The sequence below is a fragment of the Ananas comosus genome, linkage group 3, assembly GCF_001540865.1.
Source record: "Ananas comosus cultivar F153 linkage group 3, ASM154086v1, whole genome shotgun sequence".
In the NCBI taxonomy this organism is placed as follows: Eukaryota; Viridiplantae; Streptophyta; class Magnoliopsida; order Poales; family Bromeliaceae; genus Ananas; species Ananas comosus.
The window spans coordinates 2,589,836-2,608,466 of record NC_033623.1 but is presented as its reverse complement, the minus strand read 5'-3'; the positions used below and the strand labels follow the sequence as shown (position 1 = coordinate 2,608,466).

At 38.1% G+C, this 18,631-nt stretch overlaps 1 long non-coding RNA gene across 1 annotated transcript; it reads left to right on the top strand.

The window, feature by feature from the left end:
* Positions 263–1,902, top strand: LOC109708282. The gene is made up of 3 exons (XR_002215705.1): positions 263–761; positions 837–938; positions 1,853–1,902. It is a non-coding gene; the product is annotated as an uncharacterized LOC109708282 (long non-coding RNA).

Sequence of the window (18,631 nt, the reverse complement as noted above, 5' to 3'; positions counted from 1 at the left end):
TCCCTGGTGTCTGGCTGTGGGGGCTTGTCGACAGCTCTAGAGAGTGTCGGGACAAGCCCGAGTCGCGTTGGCGTCAAATAGACGCAAAACGGACTCCGTCGGACGCGAGAGCAGCCTTCAGCGAAGAAATCTGCGAAATAGCAGATTTTCCTGCTGGTTGTACCGGTACAGCCAGCGAGGTGTACCGGTACACTATACTGGCTGAGCGCCTACTGCTCTCGGTTTGGCTTCCTGTACCGGTACGCGATCCCGTGTACCGGTACACCAGGGTAGGTGAGAGGGTGTTTTGGTCTTTTCTCTCCCTCGTTTGTATCACCACCCCACCTACTTCTATATACAGGCGTAGAGCTCTTGAGAGGGAGTGTTCTTGCTGCTCCTTCTTCCTCTCTCTCTCTAGCTTGGTTTGACCGGGGAGAGCTCGGTTGGAGAATCCGTCGCCGACGTCGCGCCGCGGAACCGTTCGAGCACGTGTTTGACACCGTGGTAGCACGAGGAGGCCGGGCGAGCGGAGGTTTTCGCCGTTTTGCTGTCGCAGCGGTGCTCGGTGTTGTCGAGGTGAGTATTCAGCATTTCTTTGGATTTTTGGGCAAATTCTTACTACTTCAACTCGAAGAGACGTTGTTTGCTGAATTTCACCGTCGACTGTTTGTATTTTGGCTCGTTCTCGACGTAGGAGCATCGGATTGCGACGAGACTTGGCTCGTTGGATTCGGGACTTCGAGAGGAATCCACGAAGCCCTTACTTGTGATTTTTGGTGAAGGTTAGCTTGGTCGAAACCCTTCCCTTCTCTGCTGCTGTATTTTTGGACTGAATTGTGGATTTGCGACGTTGATAGCTTGGAGTTAGCTCGATTGCGAGAATCGGACGTTTTCAGTCGACCCAGCAGGTGGTGTCGCAGCTGAGGGGAGTGTTCCGCTGCCTGGGATTAGCGTGCGAGGTGGGTTACATCGGCTTTACTCCTAAGTTCTTATTGGTCGACATGTACGAATCTTGATTTCGGAATTAATGTTAGCTCAAATTCATGGATTATTGTTAGAAATGTAAAATCTAAATTTTCGAGCATATTTTATCAAGTAAATAGATTATACATGTTGGACTTGGAAATTGAATTAGGAGAAAACCTGCGATTTGGACCTGTCACCAGTTAACTACCTGATTTAGCTCTAGGAGCCGTTAGAAAATTGTACTGTCGCAGTTTCTTCGAGACGAGTACTCCAGGTAGTTTAGAATGTATTTACACTCGTGCTGGTTCGCCGAGTGGATTTTTACAGGGTCGTTCAGGTCGTTTCGGACTGTTGGGTGCCGTCAGAGTTGACGGTGGACCCGTATCGCCTTTTTGGCGTCAGATTGTGCCGAGGGCACTTACCTGTTGGTTGTTAGACCAGTTTGAGTCGATTACTTGACTTTGGCTAGTTGGAGCCTGATTGAGCTCGACAGAGATACGCTGCATACTCGGTTGGGTAGCGCCCACGAGTGCCACTCCGGAGTCAGGCTTGTGCTTTTGCGTTGGTGTCGCTCATGCCAGTTGGACTTGCTCTCCACGGACCAGTTAGTGTGGATAGAGCCTGATAGTCGCAACGGGGCAGGGACGGGTGTATTCACAGTCCCGGGGACGGGTATGCTTACAGTCCCGATTGGATTGGGTCAGATTTGACATTTCCTACAGTTGGTTAGTGTAGAGCATGATAGTGTAGTGGATGATAGCGGTAGAGTATGCTTCCTGCTTTCCTTCTATCCTTGCTCCCTTCTGTAGACTTAGTGGGTGACCGATGTTGTTTTGGGCGGTACCCACTGAGGACTACTTGTTTTTACAGTAGTTCTCACGCCCAGTTGTTACCTATATTTTTGCAGAGCCACAGGTTCCGGCTGCTGCACCGTCTGCGGACCAGGATCGAGGCAAGGGCGTCGCGAGTTAGAGCCCTATCCGACGTGCTGAGCTAGAGGTGCCCTACTGCAGGTAGATGTTTTGTTTTGAGTTTATGTACATAGTTGACTTAACTCGCCAGTGCGAGTAGCTCTGTATTTTGGATCTGAACTATGTATATGAACTCTGTTTTATTTAGCTTCAGTTTTCTCTAGCAGCTCTCTACTACTGTTCGTAGTAGTGTTTGATTTACAGGTACAGCTATCGCTTCGTATACAGGGAAAATTTCTTTGTATACGGCGGATTTGTCGGCGTGCCCGGGGAACGTGTAATCCGGGGCGTGACAGCAAACCTGAGAGCATTTAGTTCTGTAATCTCTCTGGGGCACCGGTACTGAACCCAGGTACCGGTACTCAACACTGAAATCCTGCACGCAGATTTCAGTGTCAGAACTTCACTCTCGCACTGCGCTGAGTCCATTTTGCATCTAATTCGTGCCAAAATGACTCTGACTTGTCCCAACACCTGCCAAACGTGTCGACAAGCCTCAAATGCTGAAGTCTCCCAAACAGCTAAACCTCAGGGACACTACATCTAAGGGGTGAAGGGTGGAGGGAGACGGCGTTGCGCCCAGTTTATCTAATTAGTTTTTTTTATTTTTTTTACTTTCGTTTTCATCTTAGTTTTTCTTTTTTCTCTCTCCACTAATTTTGACACAAGAGGATGAGATTAGTCTTCTTTTAAATTCAATCTATTTTTTCTCTCTCTCATTATAAAAATTTCAAATATATAATAGTTTATATATAATTTTTTAAATAATTTAGATTGTATGTATTAAATATAAATTTTGGTTTCATAATATTGATCGCATAGATATAAATTATACAATAAAAAATAAAAGAGAGATAGATAAAACTTAAGTTAATTACTTATTTAAATTAATTTAATTGAGAGAATTACACACTTCAATGACATATTTATAGTCCGAGCGATCAACTTTATATTCAAAATCTTCTTAAATATCCAAAATATAATTTGTTAGCTTTTAATTTTAACAATTAAATATTCTAAAATTTATTAGATAATTTAACAATTTTTTTTTCTTTGAATGAAATTATTAATTGAACAAAATCGATCGATGCTTTATTATTCTTATAATTTTATCCTTATTCTTTTTGTATCCCTTTTAGATTTTTATTCCTATATTTTTATTACAGCAATAGTTATTTCTTTTTAAGTTGCTTTTTTTTATTTTATAATTTCTTGCTTTTTTTTTCGTGCTATTTCTTTTTTATTTAGTTTATTTATTTATTTATTTTTAATGATTCGATCCACACGTAACATACGGATGGCTCCACTAGTGTGATCTATGAATAGGTTAATTCAAACTTGTTAAAGAAGACATGGTACTACTTAATAATTAATATCGTTCTTCCAAAAGAACTTCCTGAAAATAAAAGACCAAAAAAAATTGGCCTTTTTGCATAAAAAATTTATTTTTTTTGGGTTTTTGCAAAATCGGGTCATCTTTTTCGTTTTTGCAGATTCGGTCCGTTTTTTCAGCAAACTGACCAAAATACCCTTATTACTTTTTCTCTTTCCTCTTTCTCTTTCCTCTTCGTTTATGTCGCTCTTTTTTTTTTACTCGCCGAAAAAAAAAAGGCGGACCTAACCGTCGCCTTCTTTATCACCGTCACCTCCCTCCTCACTCTCCTCTCCACCGCCCGCGACCCCCTCCTCCTCTCCCCCGCCGCCGCGGACCCTCAGCTCGATCCCGTCGCCGCGGTGGCAGCGGCCACGGCGAACGGGGTCGGGCTGGATGCGGAGAAGAAGACGACAACGAAGAAGAAGAAGGGGAGGCCCAGCGGTAGGGCGCAGGAAGGGAAGCCGGAAGCACAGCCGGCGCCGGCGCCGCAGACCCCCAGCCCGATCCCGTCGCCACAACGACAGCGGCAGCGACCGCGACGAACGGGGTCGGGCTGGATGCGGAGGCCGAGGCGGAGAAGAAGACGACGGCGAAGAAGAAGAAGGGGAGGCCGAGCGGCAGGGCGCAGGAGGGAGAGGCGGAGGCTCAGCCGGCGCCGGCGAGGAGTAGGGACCATTACACCATTACACCATTACACCATTTGCACCATTTACACCATTACACCATTTGCACCATTACACCATTACACCATTAAAATTTTGCACCATTACACCATTACACCATTTGCACCATTACACCATTACACCATTACAATTTTGCACCATTACACCATTACACCATTTGCACCATTACACCATTACACCATTACACCATTTTGCACCATTACACCATTACACCATTTGCACCATTACACCATAACAATTTTGCACCATTACACCATTATACTATTTGCACCATTATACCGTTACACCATTTGCACCATTACACCATTACACCATTTGCACCATTACACCATTCGCTGGTCATCGGCTTCTGCGCGGCGGCGGAAGGAGGGGCAGCGCCGACGGATAAGAACACGCGCGGCGCCGGTGTCGGCGCCGGCTGCGCCTCCGCCTCCCCCTCCTGCGCCCTGCTGCTCGGCCTCCCCTTCTTCTTCTTCGCCGTCGTCTTCTTCTCCGCCTCGGCCTCCGCATCCAGTTTAGGCCTTCTTCTTCGCCGTCGTCTTCTTCTCCGCCTCGCCGTCGTTGGGCTGCATGTACAAGATGGCCAACTCGGTGTACCGGCCGGACTCGCCGGAGTCGCGCTTCACCAACTCGTCGGACGAGGGGCGTGGTGGTGGCCATGGAGTCGCGCGACCCCCTCCCCTCCCCTCCCTCCCGCTCTCCTCTGCCTTCGCCGCCGCCACCATGGCCGTGGGCTCGGCGACGGCGACGGAGACGACGGTGGGGGTGGGCTCGGCGGCGGCGGCGAGGGAGAGAAGGAGGGGGTCGCGGGCGGTGGAGAGGAGGAGGGGGTCGCGGGCGGTGGAGAGAAGGGTGAGGAGGGAGGCGACGGTGAAGAAGAAGGCGACGGTCCGGTCCGCCTCTTTTTTTTTCGGCGAGAAAAAAAAAACGAGAGAAACGAAGAGGAGAGAGAAAGAGGAAAGAGAAAAAGTAATAAGGGTATTTTGGTCAGTTTGCTGAAAAAGCGGACCGAATCTGCAAAAACAAAAAAGATGACCTGATTTTGCAAAAGCCCAAAATAAGTGGATTTTTTATGCAAAAAGGCCAAAAAAAATTTCTGTTTACTTATTATAAGATTTTTTTTCTCTATATTTAAATTTATTTTAAATTTTAATATTAAAAAATATTTAAATTTTTGGATAGAAATAAAATTAATACATAACAACGGATCAAAAACTCTCCAATGGAACATTGTTGCGCGGCTCTCTACTAAAGTTTTATCCTCAACATGCTATCCCCAAAATGGGGCGTAGATATTATGCTCCTTTATCCAAGGATTTTTAAAAAAAATCTATGATCTTTTAGTATTAAAAAAAAAATTTGACAAGACAATTGTCAATTATTGGCCCACCAATGAGTGGGTATAAAATATACACTCATTTTTTGGAGTGTATATGTAGCAATGTTTTTTTTTTTTTTTTTTTTGGCTGAATTGTATTTTTGGCTCTGAAACTTTAAGGACCACGACAATTTGGTTCTTAAATTTTAATTTATTATAATTTTTATTCAATTTTTGTAAATTAGTGCAATTAAATTCGCCTGTTTAATTAAGTTGACTAAATATTAATACTTTACTAATATGGTCGTATTGTGGTATCTTAGAAATCTATAATCTATAATCTATAAATTATAATGAATTCTTATAATTATGTCCACGTGTCAAGATTACCTTAAGTTTTGATTGTGGGGCCTACTTACTTTATTATTCATCTCTCTATTCATTGAAGATGTAGCCTATAGTGTAAAAGAAAGAGATCGTGTCTATTCCTCTCACATCTCTTCGGTAGAAGAGACCATCCTTTCGATCTCCGTCTCTATCTTCCTCTTAATTTTTATAGTACTCATCAAAATCCAACTTCAAATTCCACTTCTTTACTCAAAGCCCTTTCAAGCTTTGTCTCTCTCTCTCTCTCCCCTCCCTTTCTCTGCTCTCCTTGATGTGGTTGTAACATATTGAAATCCGATAGCGAATATCGAACTTTACCCAAATTGGTTAAAGTTGTCGAGAGAAATAGTTGGACAAGTTCCGTCTAGCATTCCAACAATGTTGGAAGAGTTAAAAGTAAGTTTAGAAAGAGTTAGGAAGGTTTTAGCATCGACCGGTGCGAAGTAGAGTCGAATCGGAGCTAAAACTGCATTCTGGGCAAAATGTATCGGTACAACCATCGAGTTGTAACTGGTACAGGCCAGCAAACCAAGAGATAGCTGCTCTCGGGTTTGAGTTATTTCGCGGAAGTGTACCGGTACACCCCTGGTTTGTACCGGTACACTTTGGTAAAATCTGTGGAGGCTGCTCTCGGGTTTGCCTCTGCGCAACTTTGTACCGGTACAAAAACCCGTGTACCGGTACACTTTGGTCTGATAGTACCAAATTGGTCTGCTGTAAATAAGAATTTTTGGGGGGCCTAGTTGCTATTGTTGCAACCTATAAATACCCCATCTCTCCCTTTTACTCACAGCAGCAAGGAGAACTCTCTCCCTCTCATTTTTTCTCCATCTCTCTCTCTAGAAGCTTTGCACCAAGGCAAAGGAGAAGGAGAAGAAGGCTTGGAGAAGGATTTTTGAGGGTTTTGAAGGCTCTAGAAGCTCTCCAACAAGAAGGATGTAAGGACTGAGATTTTTTTTGACAGTGCAACTAATTCTCTGTTGATGATGTTTATGTGTGTAATTTAATTACATAAGCACTCGTCAAGTTTCAGGAGAAACTGAGCTAAAATGGAGAAGATACGCGATTATTAGTTTTCACTTAAGTGAATAGTAACTCCGGTTTTCCGGAGAAGCCACGGAGTAGAGTTGGCTTCCGGCGCGTATCGGACTCCGTTCATAGCGATCCAATAGCTCGTTTCGACCGGTTCAGCTGTCCTGGAACTAGTGGCGCTNTTTTCCGCTTTGTTTTAAACTGAAAAGGGGCCCCGGGGCGTGACAGATTAAAGTGGTATCAGAGCGAGGTTACAACCACAACACCATTCACAGGTTGTTTTGAAAAGTAAATGAAACTGAACCAAATGAACTGAACCATCGGTTAGGTTGACCCTTTGGAAGACCTACGGTGTATAGGCACGTGAGTGCGGGGTTTGGGCTTGTGTCCCGGTGTGCATTCTAGATTGGTAAAATCGAAGTGCATGGTGTTTCTGTATGTGTTACGGTTTGCACAGGCTGGTGTCTAAGCCGGGAGTAGTGGCGATGTACTTTTTCGGACATCGAGTGGTGGGACGACATTCCCCAGGTGTTGCCATTCCTGTCAGGTGGGACCTTGAAAGGCCAGTGATCTCTGGGCCTAGGCGAGTGTCATGACTGCCGACGCCCAGGCCACTCTCTCTACTTAGGACACGAGAGCTGTTGCGAGTGTCTCCATGGAGACGGTGCTTAGACCAGTTACGGTCGCGACTTCAGTGGGGCTACTAGGGTGTAGCCCAGGGTTTGGTAGCGGTCGTTTAGGCGACTGCATTGTTAGTGTTGCTCCTGCATTGTTTTAAACTGAAAAGGGGCCCCGGGGCGTGACAAAGGACTTGGAGGAGCTTAGGGCTAAGGTAAGTTTTATGCAAGAACACATCTAGGGTTTGGATTTTTACCCTAAGTTTTGAAGTTTTGAGTTTCTTACAAGGTTAGAAACATTGTTGAGACATGAGCTCCATGAAAATCCATGAAAGCTCTATGTGCTCTAATGGTGGTTAACTAGGGTTCATAGTAGATACCCTAGGGATGGAAAGGCTTGGAAATGGTATTAGAATGCTTCCTAATTAATTCTAAGCTAGCTTTTGCTTAGAGATGAGATTAATCTAGGAAAAATCCCATTATTGCATTGTTAGGGCATGGATTTTGGGTTTTTGCCTTCGGTTGTTTACGAGGTAAATTGACCTCTTGAAAATCTAATTAGAGGTATTCCCGACGAGTGGGACAACTCCGTTTGACGTTACGAAAAGCTTAAGTAAGAGATCTTGTATATAGAGCCTAATTTGACTTTATTTTTGGATTTAGATCGCGGGATAGGTGCCCTAAAATCGCGAGAGTTGAACTACAACTCTACTACAATATTCAAGGTGGGGGGTGCACGCCGGAATCATCGGATTCTCCTTTATATCTATTTTCACCTTTGTTGAGCATACTTGTATATAGAATCATTCATGCATGATAGGATAATTTTACATGTGAAACTTGGTTACAGATCATTTATATGCTTCTAATGTAGTTGCATATAGAGAATGACCGAACCATAATGGACATGTATGGTAGAACCCTAAAGATTGTATGAATGTGAGACTTGGACCAAGATAATAGTAAATAAATGTGACATTGACATTAGAGACATGATCGGCATCGAAACATGAATCGTTAAACAAGGTTTAACAATTAATGGCATTGTGACAAGAATGACTTAGAAAGTGATAAGAACAAATAGGTAGAAACCTATTATGATAGTGGCATTGTCACTAGTGGCTATACATTCCCTAACTGGGAAGTGGATCGATACTCACGATAAGTCTTGGCTTGAGGGTGGTAGCTCCCCCTCAAGCGGTGCGTTCCGAAAATTGTCACCACGGGGAGCGCGGTCTCCGAAGACGGTCCCTCGGGTCTTGTAGTGCTTAGAGCCTCCCCGAACAAAAGGGATTTTAGGTTGTGAGTTATTGGGGTTAACAAGGTTAACCGGTAAGATTGGGTAAAAGTCAAAGTATACTTATGAAAAGAGCATGCATGCATAATCATTCATATTTGATTATATATATTCACTGACAGCTTTCTTGCAGATATAGTATTAGCATCAGTGTTGGCTACTTTTCCTTTCCTTTGAAATACTTATGCCTGAATAGACCTAGTGGGTAAGTCGAGGTCGGTTGCCGAATCCACTGAAAACTTCTTTGTAGTTCTCACACCACTAACCCTACAGATCCAAGCGTGAGCGGGGCGGCGGAGGATCGAGGCAAGGGTATCGCGCCATAGCTAGTGGCCACCGAAGTTATGCATTTTAGTCATTCCCTTTTTGGTTCATATATCAACTTTCTTTTGTTGATTTAGAATTGTAAAGTTGTAAACAATCATGTATTTTGGGAGAATGACAAGCATGTAAAAGAATTTGTTAGTGAATGAAAAAAGAATGTAATAGTTGTAGTTTACTTGTATCTGGTTAAAATGTAATCAAATATCGTGTATGGTTATATGTTTTAGTATAGAGCTTTCACTTCCGTTGTTGCTTGCCCTCGTGCAAACCTTGTACAATTGCAAATCTCTTCGTTGAATGGCTTTATTATATTTGTTGCTAGAGCCTTGGGCGAGAAGGGAGGCTCTGTCCGTTCGGCGTCTGTTGACGTGGCCCGAACCCGACCAAATTGGCGGGGATCGGGGCGTGACAGTGGTGGTGGCGCGCTAGAGCCCATGGCTGGAGTTCTTGCTGGAGCCATTATCGGATAAGCGTTAGATGATCCAACAATGAGGGCAAAGGTCTTTTCAAAAAAAAAAAATTGAGTGGGAAGGATATAAAAGAGGTGTTGAATTATTAGGAATTTGTTTGATAGTAAACACTTGATGCATTTTGCTTTAAAACCTAATTACTTTAATTCTTACACATATTTACTATAGGAGGAAAGTACATTGTATCCTATAATGTTATTGATTTATGGGAATTTTGTTTCATTACAAATATATAGTTTGTAATTTTTTTCATTTCTGTAAGATGTCTTATAGTGCTAAAATTCTATAGGAGCATCAAAATTTGCGATCTAAAGACACAATTAAGACCACCATTAATGCAGGTGATAATATCTTTTTTAATGTTATTCAGATATTTCATTTTTTTTCTTTTAATTTATTGAATGAATCAAGGATAAACTATTGATTATCGATTTGGTTTGATTTAGTTTTTCTTGCATAGGATCGACAATATTTAACTAACTTTTGGCTGTTAGGTAACTGCATCCATTATTTCATCCATTATTTACTATGATACGTGAATGTTAAAGGTCATAATAAATTAAAATTAAAATTTTTATTATTTATCATAAGAAACTATACGTGAATTGTCTATCTATTAAAGTTTTGTTTGTTTATTTGTTTAATGTGTATGGATTTGATTTACTCTTTTGCCCTATCTGTTATGTAGCTTTTCATGAATACATTCTAATATATGTACAATCTGCTCTGACATGTAAGGAGATTATCGTTTGATCCGATAATCTGCGGCCAATTATAAGCTTATGTCAAATTTGGTTCTATTTTGCAGATCATATATAATTATATAAGTTTTTATTTTTATTTCTAAAGTTATATAATGTGCTTTGGTTCATAGAGCTATCTCATTTCTACATGCTTATGAGATAAGCAATGATAATTAGAAAAATGTATCAATTTATATTTAATGAAATACTCCTTTATAAATAACCTTATTTAATCTTCTACGCTATTTGTATTTTTCGGACATATGGGTAAAAGCTTAGATGGCAAAGCAAGTTGGATAACCATTTAGCAACTGTTGCAGCCATGAATTTTTTAGACCCTTTTGTTTTCGATGAGAGAAGAAAAGATAATGGCTACGTCATTAATGCAAATTATTTGAACTTGTCATTACTTTTCATTAATCCTTATTGAAATAAATTGTATTTTAATGATAACCTTCAAATGTTTGATGGTGTTTTTATTTTGGGTAGAATTTTTTTTTTGATGCCTTAACTTTTAGCTTCTAGATGGTAGAGAATTTGAATTTGATCATGTAGATTGGTTATATATATTTGGATTAATTTTATTAATCTTGATATGAACTCCTAATTGTATTTTCCTAAATATAGTAAATAAACAATTCTTAATTTGCTATAACTTTCTATGACTCATCCTATGTATTTATTTAAAAAATTTATAAAAATATAATTTATTAGCATTTTATATTTTTTTCTCCTATTATCTAACTATTGCATCGCGTGGGTCACTACACTAGTAATCATATTATTTATCAATTATAATATTCAACATCAGTATTATGTTAGTGATGTATTACTATTTAACCAACTAAATTGAATGTAGAACTTGATTGCTATAATTTAAATTTTAGTACGGAAGTATCTCAAGTCTTAAAGGATAAATCAGATGTTTGGTCCTCAAACTATGAGGAAGGTGACACTTTGGTACTCAAATTTTAATTTATTGTAATTTTGTAGCTATTTATTCCTATATTGGTACTCAAATTTTAATTTATCTTAATTTTGTAGCTATTTATTTCTATATTTGTAAAAGATATGAATATTTATGCTAATAGCATAAATCTTGAGAGAAAAAAATTTAATTTAATAGCCAAATTTTTTATCCCAAACTTTTAATTGGTAAACGTATAATATCCGAATAAATCACGTATCCGAATAATTGATGAATCCGTTTTTTAGCCGTATTTTTCAACGAATTTAAAAATTAGAAGACGAATTTTATCCGAACTATACCCGTACCGAATTTTTGCCGAATCCGAATTAACTAACTATGTAGGAGACCACTCAACCCTAAGGAGACCGCTATAATCCCAAGTTCCCAACCGTAGAATTTTTTATCTAAGGGCTAAAAAACCGGAAGCACCAACTATTTTATGCTTCCTACAGAAAACTTACTTATAAATACTTGCTTTTTTTACTTTTTCTTCCTAACTTTCAAAAGCCTATATATATTTTACTCCCTCAACATTTCAAATTGTTGCATTTAGTCTCCCTCCGTCAAATTTTATTATTATTCCATACATTTTTTATAATTTATATCAAAACTGTCCTTTAAAATGACAAATTTACATTAAATTTTTTTTTTTTCTTATAGAAGAAGTATGTTTAATTTAGTTATTTTGTCCTCTCCATTAATATCGTGCCCATCTGAAAATATTTTTAAAATTTTAAGAGGGCAAAACTTAGATTTTGAATATTCAAAGAAGGAAAGTAAGAAAACAGATATTTATAGAAAAATTTTCTTTAATTTAGCAAGTACTTCTATAATTTAACATACATCTATTTATTTTACCCGCAATTTTTCGAATAAAAAGAACTAGTACTCATACCCGCAAATTTGCAGGTAATCCGCAGGTAATAACCGCGGGTATTGGTAGAGATCATCGGGTCTAAAATTTGAGGACCAAAGTTCCCTCAACTTATAGTTTGAGGATCAAACATGCAATTTATCCGGCTTTAAAGTTTGAGGACCAAAGATGCAATTTAGCTATTTTTCCTCCTAATCTAAGTAATGTGGGAAATTCAAGTCCAAATTGAATACGTATCTAGTTTCTAAGCCATCACTATTAAACCATTTGCGGAGATTCACGGGGGCGGGAAACCGCTAAATATCTTTCCTTTCGGACAAAAATTTTATGGACACCGTCTCTGAACAAATAGTTTGAGGACGGTACGAATGGGCGCGACGTGGCCGATTCGACGAGTGCCCTTTTCTGCTTTCTCTCTCTCTCTCTCTCTCTCTCTCTCTAAAAACACAAGGCAAATTTTTTTTTTTTTTCCATCGGTGGCCGTCGGATGGACCACACGGCGCCCATCCGCATGATTCCCAAACTAATTAATTTAGGGACCATGTCTATAAAAATTTTTTTCTCTTCCTAAAAAAAGGGGAGCAGACGATATTACCTTAGGCGTGACGGCAGCGAGTGGGACGACCCGACGAAGCACAAGCACGTCACTTCGGGGGGCCCACTAATGGGAAATTATTGCCTGCACTCGGTGCATAAGTACTCTCTCCATGAACCGCCAATAATAATAATTTTTTTTATTATTAATATTTTAAAATTATAATTTAATGTGACGGATGAGATTAACGGTATCTAAACAATCTTTATATAAGGCTAGGATTATTATATTTTTATGAGTATAGACTCCTTTGTTATTCATAAGTTTTCGACTCTTGAATAACAGATGTGTGATTGTGATGATAATGATTCCCGATTAAGATGATAGTGGTCTCTTAGGATTGAGTGGTTGGTTGGTTTAATAATATGATCTAACATATGAAAATGGTCAAAAGGGTACATAGATTTAACGGTCGAAAACTTATGAGTACAAAAAATTTATACTCACAAGAGTATATATAGTAGTCAGACTCCTTTATATAAAAATTGATGGATGCTATTTTTACACACAAAAAGAGTGTACATTATACACCCATCTATTTTAGAAGCGAGATATTTTTTGCTAGTTATATTGATACGACTAGTAAAGTATTCTGATATTAGAATGAATGAAATGTATGGTGTACATTTCAGAAAAGGTGTGCACTTAGGTCCTATTTTGCTGCATAGCGAAAAAGTTTTATAGAGTTTATATTCTGGAATTTCCATATACATAAAATAGAAAATTCTGTAACATTTTGAATGTAAGTTGTACATTTAATTCTGTAGGAATCCTAGTAATTAATACTATACAATTTTAAAAAAGTAAAATTTAAAATTTAAAATCTATATTTGAAATACTAAATTTAACATCTTAAAAATTTAATAATTGAAACCTAAATTAAAATTTTGAAATTTTTAATTAAAGAATTCAAATTTTACATTTAAAATTTAAAATTTTGAAAATAAATTTAAAATTGAACCTTTTATATTTTCTATTTTATATTTATATTTCCAATGAAATTTTAAAAATCTAAATTTTAAAATTTAAAATTTAAATTAAATTTTAAATTTTTAATTTCATATTATAAAATTTAAATTTAAAATATAAAATTAAAAATCTTATCTCAAAATTTAAAATTTAAATTTTGAATTTAAATTTTTAAAATATGAGATTTGACAAGACGGAGCCCGAAAATGATGAAATCTTCCTTTAGGCTGGAGTACTGGATTTATTTTTTAGCTCATTTTTTAAATTATAGTTTAACTATATTCTAAAAAATACATGCAATTTTTACCCTCTCAAACACTTTATAAGATAATTTTATTATATATATAATATAATTTAGGCCAATTGTAAAAAAAATTTACAAGTTTTGAGCTTTTACAAAATTGGACCGCTTTTCTCGATTTTACAAATTCGATCAGAATTTTCAACAAGCTGACCAAAATACCCTTATGCCTTTTTCTCTCTTCTTTTTTCTTCTCGCGTTTTTTTTTTCTCGCTGAAGAAGTTGGTGGAGGCGGAGTCGGAAACGGCCCCGGCCTCCGACTCTGCCCCTCACGCCCTCGCCCTCGCTCGCGCACGCCGTACCTTCCTTGCCTCCGATCCCGCTGAGGCCCCGCCGTAACCTTCTTGTTTTTCTCTCTCTTTGAAACTCCTCCATTGAATCTGCGGTCCTTCACAACCCACCTCCACCTCCACCTCCACCTCCACTACAGCAGATTTTTCATCCAGTAACCCATTTCTGAAAATCTGTCGTCCTCACCACCGTCGCCAACGACGAAAAGGAAGCGCTTCTCAGCACCAAGAAGCTCGCTAGCAAGGAAGGGGGCACGCGATCCACCGCGCTCACCAAGGACCGGCAACAAGCGATATGGAGACGGAGGAGAGCACGACGACGCCGATGAAGAGGGCGGGGCGGCGGCGAGCGTGGCGTCCCAGAGGGCAACAACGAGTGCGGCCTCGGCGAGGCCAGAGGCGAGGAGAGCGGGGGTGCACGGGAGCATTTTTGATCAAGTACTTTTGTTTGCTTAAAATAAAAAAAAATTTAACTAAAAATAAAAAATTAAGAGAATAAGAAAAAAAAAAGATAAAGTTGTACTGTTAAAATAAAATTACATTGTTTTAAAAAAATATTGCATTATTAAAAAATCGAAAGCACCAACCACTTTATGCTTCCGATAGTATAGTAGCTCTACTCTCTCTCTCTCTCTCTCTCTTCTCTTCTCTCTATATATATATATAATATATATAATATAAGTGAGGCTACTATGCTATCGGAAGCACGGAGCCTCGTGCTTCCAGCTCGTTTTCGATTTGCGACTTTCGAATCGTCGATCGGCTCCGTTAAACTTGATCTAGATTTGGAATACTAGAAAATAAATTTATGATTTACGATATCATTTGCCTAGTGAACGAAGGGGCTTCAAAATCAACGAATGAAATAAAAATCTACAGAATGTAATAATATGACATTAAATTTTAAATCAAATATAATTGGTCTTGTTTTATGTAGTAATAAAGAATTTTCTATAAAATTTCACGGAATTTGGATTTTTCTACACCGTTAAACTTGCAACGCTCACTACGGCCATTGAAATTTTTGATTTGAGCCCATTCGTCACTAGGCAAATGATACGAAAAATAATAAAATTTATTTTCTAGATACTCCAAATACTCTAGATCAAGTTTAACGGAGCCGGATCAACGATTCGAAAGTCGCAACATCGAAAACGAGCTGAAGCATGGAAGGCTCCGGGCTTCCGATAGCATAGTAGCCTCACTCTATATATATATAGAGTAGGGCTAGAATACTTTTACAAGTATCACCAAGTGATACTTATGTGTTTTTAGCCATTGGATCTACTTTTGATTATAATAGTCCTTGGATCAAACACTATTCTACCTACCACACCTACCACCATCATCTCAACTCACATCTCTCATCAAGGCTAAAAACACACGATATCACTTTGGTGAACTTTTACATATTTCTAGCTCAACTCATATATATATATTATATATAGTAGTGAGGCTACTATGCTATCGGAAGCACGGAGCCTTTCCGTGCTTCCACCTCGTTTTCGATGTTGCCGACTTTCGAATCGTCGATCGGCTCGTTAAATTTGATCTAGAGTATTTGAAGTACCTAGAAAATAAATTCTATGATTTTACGATATCATTTGCCTATGAACGAAAGGGCTCAAAATCAACGGCTGAAAATAAAAATCTTACAAAATTTAATAATATGACTTAAAATTTAAATCAAAGATATTGATCTTATTTATAATAGTAATAGAATTTTCTATCAAAATTTCACGTGATTTGAATATTTCTACACCGTAACATTGCAAACGGTCTCACTACGGTGTGAATTTGTTGATTTTGAGCCATTCGATCACTAGGCAAATGAATCGAAAATAATAAAATTTATTTTCTAGGTACTCCAAATACTGCTAGATATTTAACGGAGCGATCGACGATTCGAAAGTCGCAACATCGAAAATGAGGTGAAAGCACGAAGACTCCATACTTCCGATAGCCATAGTAGCCTCACTCTATATATAATATATATTATATATATATATATATATATATATATTATATATAATATTATAGGTAATATTTTAGCCTCAAAATTAGTAGGGTAGGGCACAGATTCTTTATAGCCCGCCCGGTGAGCAAGAATTTGCAATGCGAGGACGACCCCCAACAACCATCAAAGGTTGGAATGCTATTCCCCTATAATTCATAGTTCAATGTATGTAAAATTATTGCATTCACGTGATTTAAAAGGCGATGTATAATTAATTAAACAGCTAGCTAGCTAGCTAGCTAGCTAGATAAGGATGAATGCTGTACATGCATGGGGTCGCATGTACGTCAGTTCATTTAAACGATAGAAAGAAAACTTGTTAATTTCCTGCTACACGTGATCGAGGCGACGGCATATCGATGCATATATCGATCTGCACGGAGATTATGGTGGAGGTGATTTTGATCGATCCTCCCTAATCACCATCATTTCATCATTCCCATGATTTACAGATGACGATGAAGATGATGGTGGTGGTGGAGAAAAAAAAAAAAAAAGTCTAAAATATGACAGTCATATAATACGACGTGGTGGTGTCTCTCATGATTCAAATTATTTTTCTAGAATTTATCATTTTTATTATAATTTTTTGAAAAACAATTTTACTATATTTTTTATTATTTTTTTAAAAAATCAAAAGAGATGTGATTAACTGAGTATATATAGATGATATGGTGCAGCTGCTATGTTTTGAGTTTTCTCAAGAAGACTATAGTTTTTCTATTAAAAAAATAGAAAAATAATTGTGTGAAAATACCCTCCGCTATAAAGCATAAACCAATTTGAATGAGAAAGAGCAATGCAATCTTTATATCTATATTATAGATATAAATCTTACGCTTTAGTTTTAAAAGACCAAGATTTACTCGATCACTTATCTTATCTGTATTTTAAAAAATTCTAATTATACATTCCAAAACAAAAAAAAAAAAGGGTGTAGTTCCTACACCAAACGTACATCCTAACGTTTACAAACAGGTTTTTTTTGCAAATAGCCCCCTGACAAATTTTTTTTTTAAAATTGGCCTTGTCAAAATTTTATTTGCAAAAATGACCTTGGCCCCACCACGCAAGCGCCACGTCAGCGCCACGCGGGCGGGGCTGGGCCATGTGTTTAAGTTGAACACGGTGAACCATTCACCGTGTTCAATACAAGGTTTTTGTATTGGACACGGTGAATGATTCACCGTGTCCAATACAAATACCTCCAACTTAGCCAAAAATGACTAAGTTGTGAGTGTTTGTATTGGACACGGTGAATCATTCACCGTGCTCAATTATTTGTAGTGGACACGGTGAATGATTCACCGTGTCCAATATAAACACCTTGCACTTAACCATTTTGTATTGGACACGGTGAACCATTCACCGTGTCCAATACAAAAACCTTGTATTGAACACGGTGAATGGTTCACCGTGTTCAACTTAACCACATGGCTCAGCCCCGCCCGCGTGGCGCTGACGTGACGCTGACGTGGTGGGATCAGGGCCATTTTTGCAAATAAATTTTTGATAGGGCCAATTTTAAAAAATAAATTAGTCAGGGGGCTATTTGCAAAAAAAGCCCTTTACAAACCCTTTAGGATTTTTATTATATATTTTTGAAAAAAAAACATTGACGATAAAAAATTAATAATAATTCTTGAATAATGAAGTGTAAGATTTACATATCTTTTTAGTCAGGCAGTATAACATTGCTCTTTTTTTCTATCCACGCATTCAATTTTTAGGTGTAAATCTTATACTCTTCCATGCAAAAGTTTAGACAATTTTGTACAAAAAAAACTTTTAATATTAAAAACGAAAAAAAAATTATAAGATTGGTGTGAAAAAAAATTAACCCTTGGATAGTTACAGTGCAAAATATACATATACATTTTGGGTTTCTTTTTTCTCGAATCAACTTCTTGACTTTACTGACCGTCCCTAATGTAAGTGGCAAAGAGCTTGATGATTGGTACCGGATGTTCCAAGATAGAATTCTAATTGATTCACATTTTCAGCTAAATTTATTTCTAAATAAAATAAACGAAAGAGGTACGCTCACATGCTACTTATATCTCAAAAAAAAAAAAAAGACTTCTAGACTTACTTTTTTGTTTTTCCAAAATTTATCTCTTCTAAATATTTCACTTTTTAGAATTGCCAGCAGTTTTAGTCAATTAAAATTGGGATTTCACTAGATTGGTTGGAGATTTCATCAAATTTGATGATTTTAATTATTTTTAACTAATAGTTAATAACTAATAAAGCTAACATATTTAAAAAAATTTTAAATTTAATTATGAATAATTTAAATAAAAAATTAAAAGTTTTTGAAAGTCTCATCCAAACAAAAACTAGCTGAGGGGTTTATTTCAAATGGCCATAGCGAACGGTGTCGGCTTAAACCGGTCAATATCTTGTTCTATGACGGCTAGATTGGCTCGATTTACATTCGAAATTGCGAAATG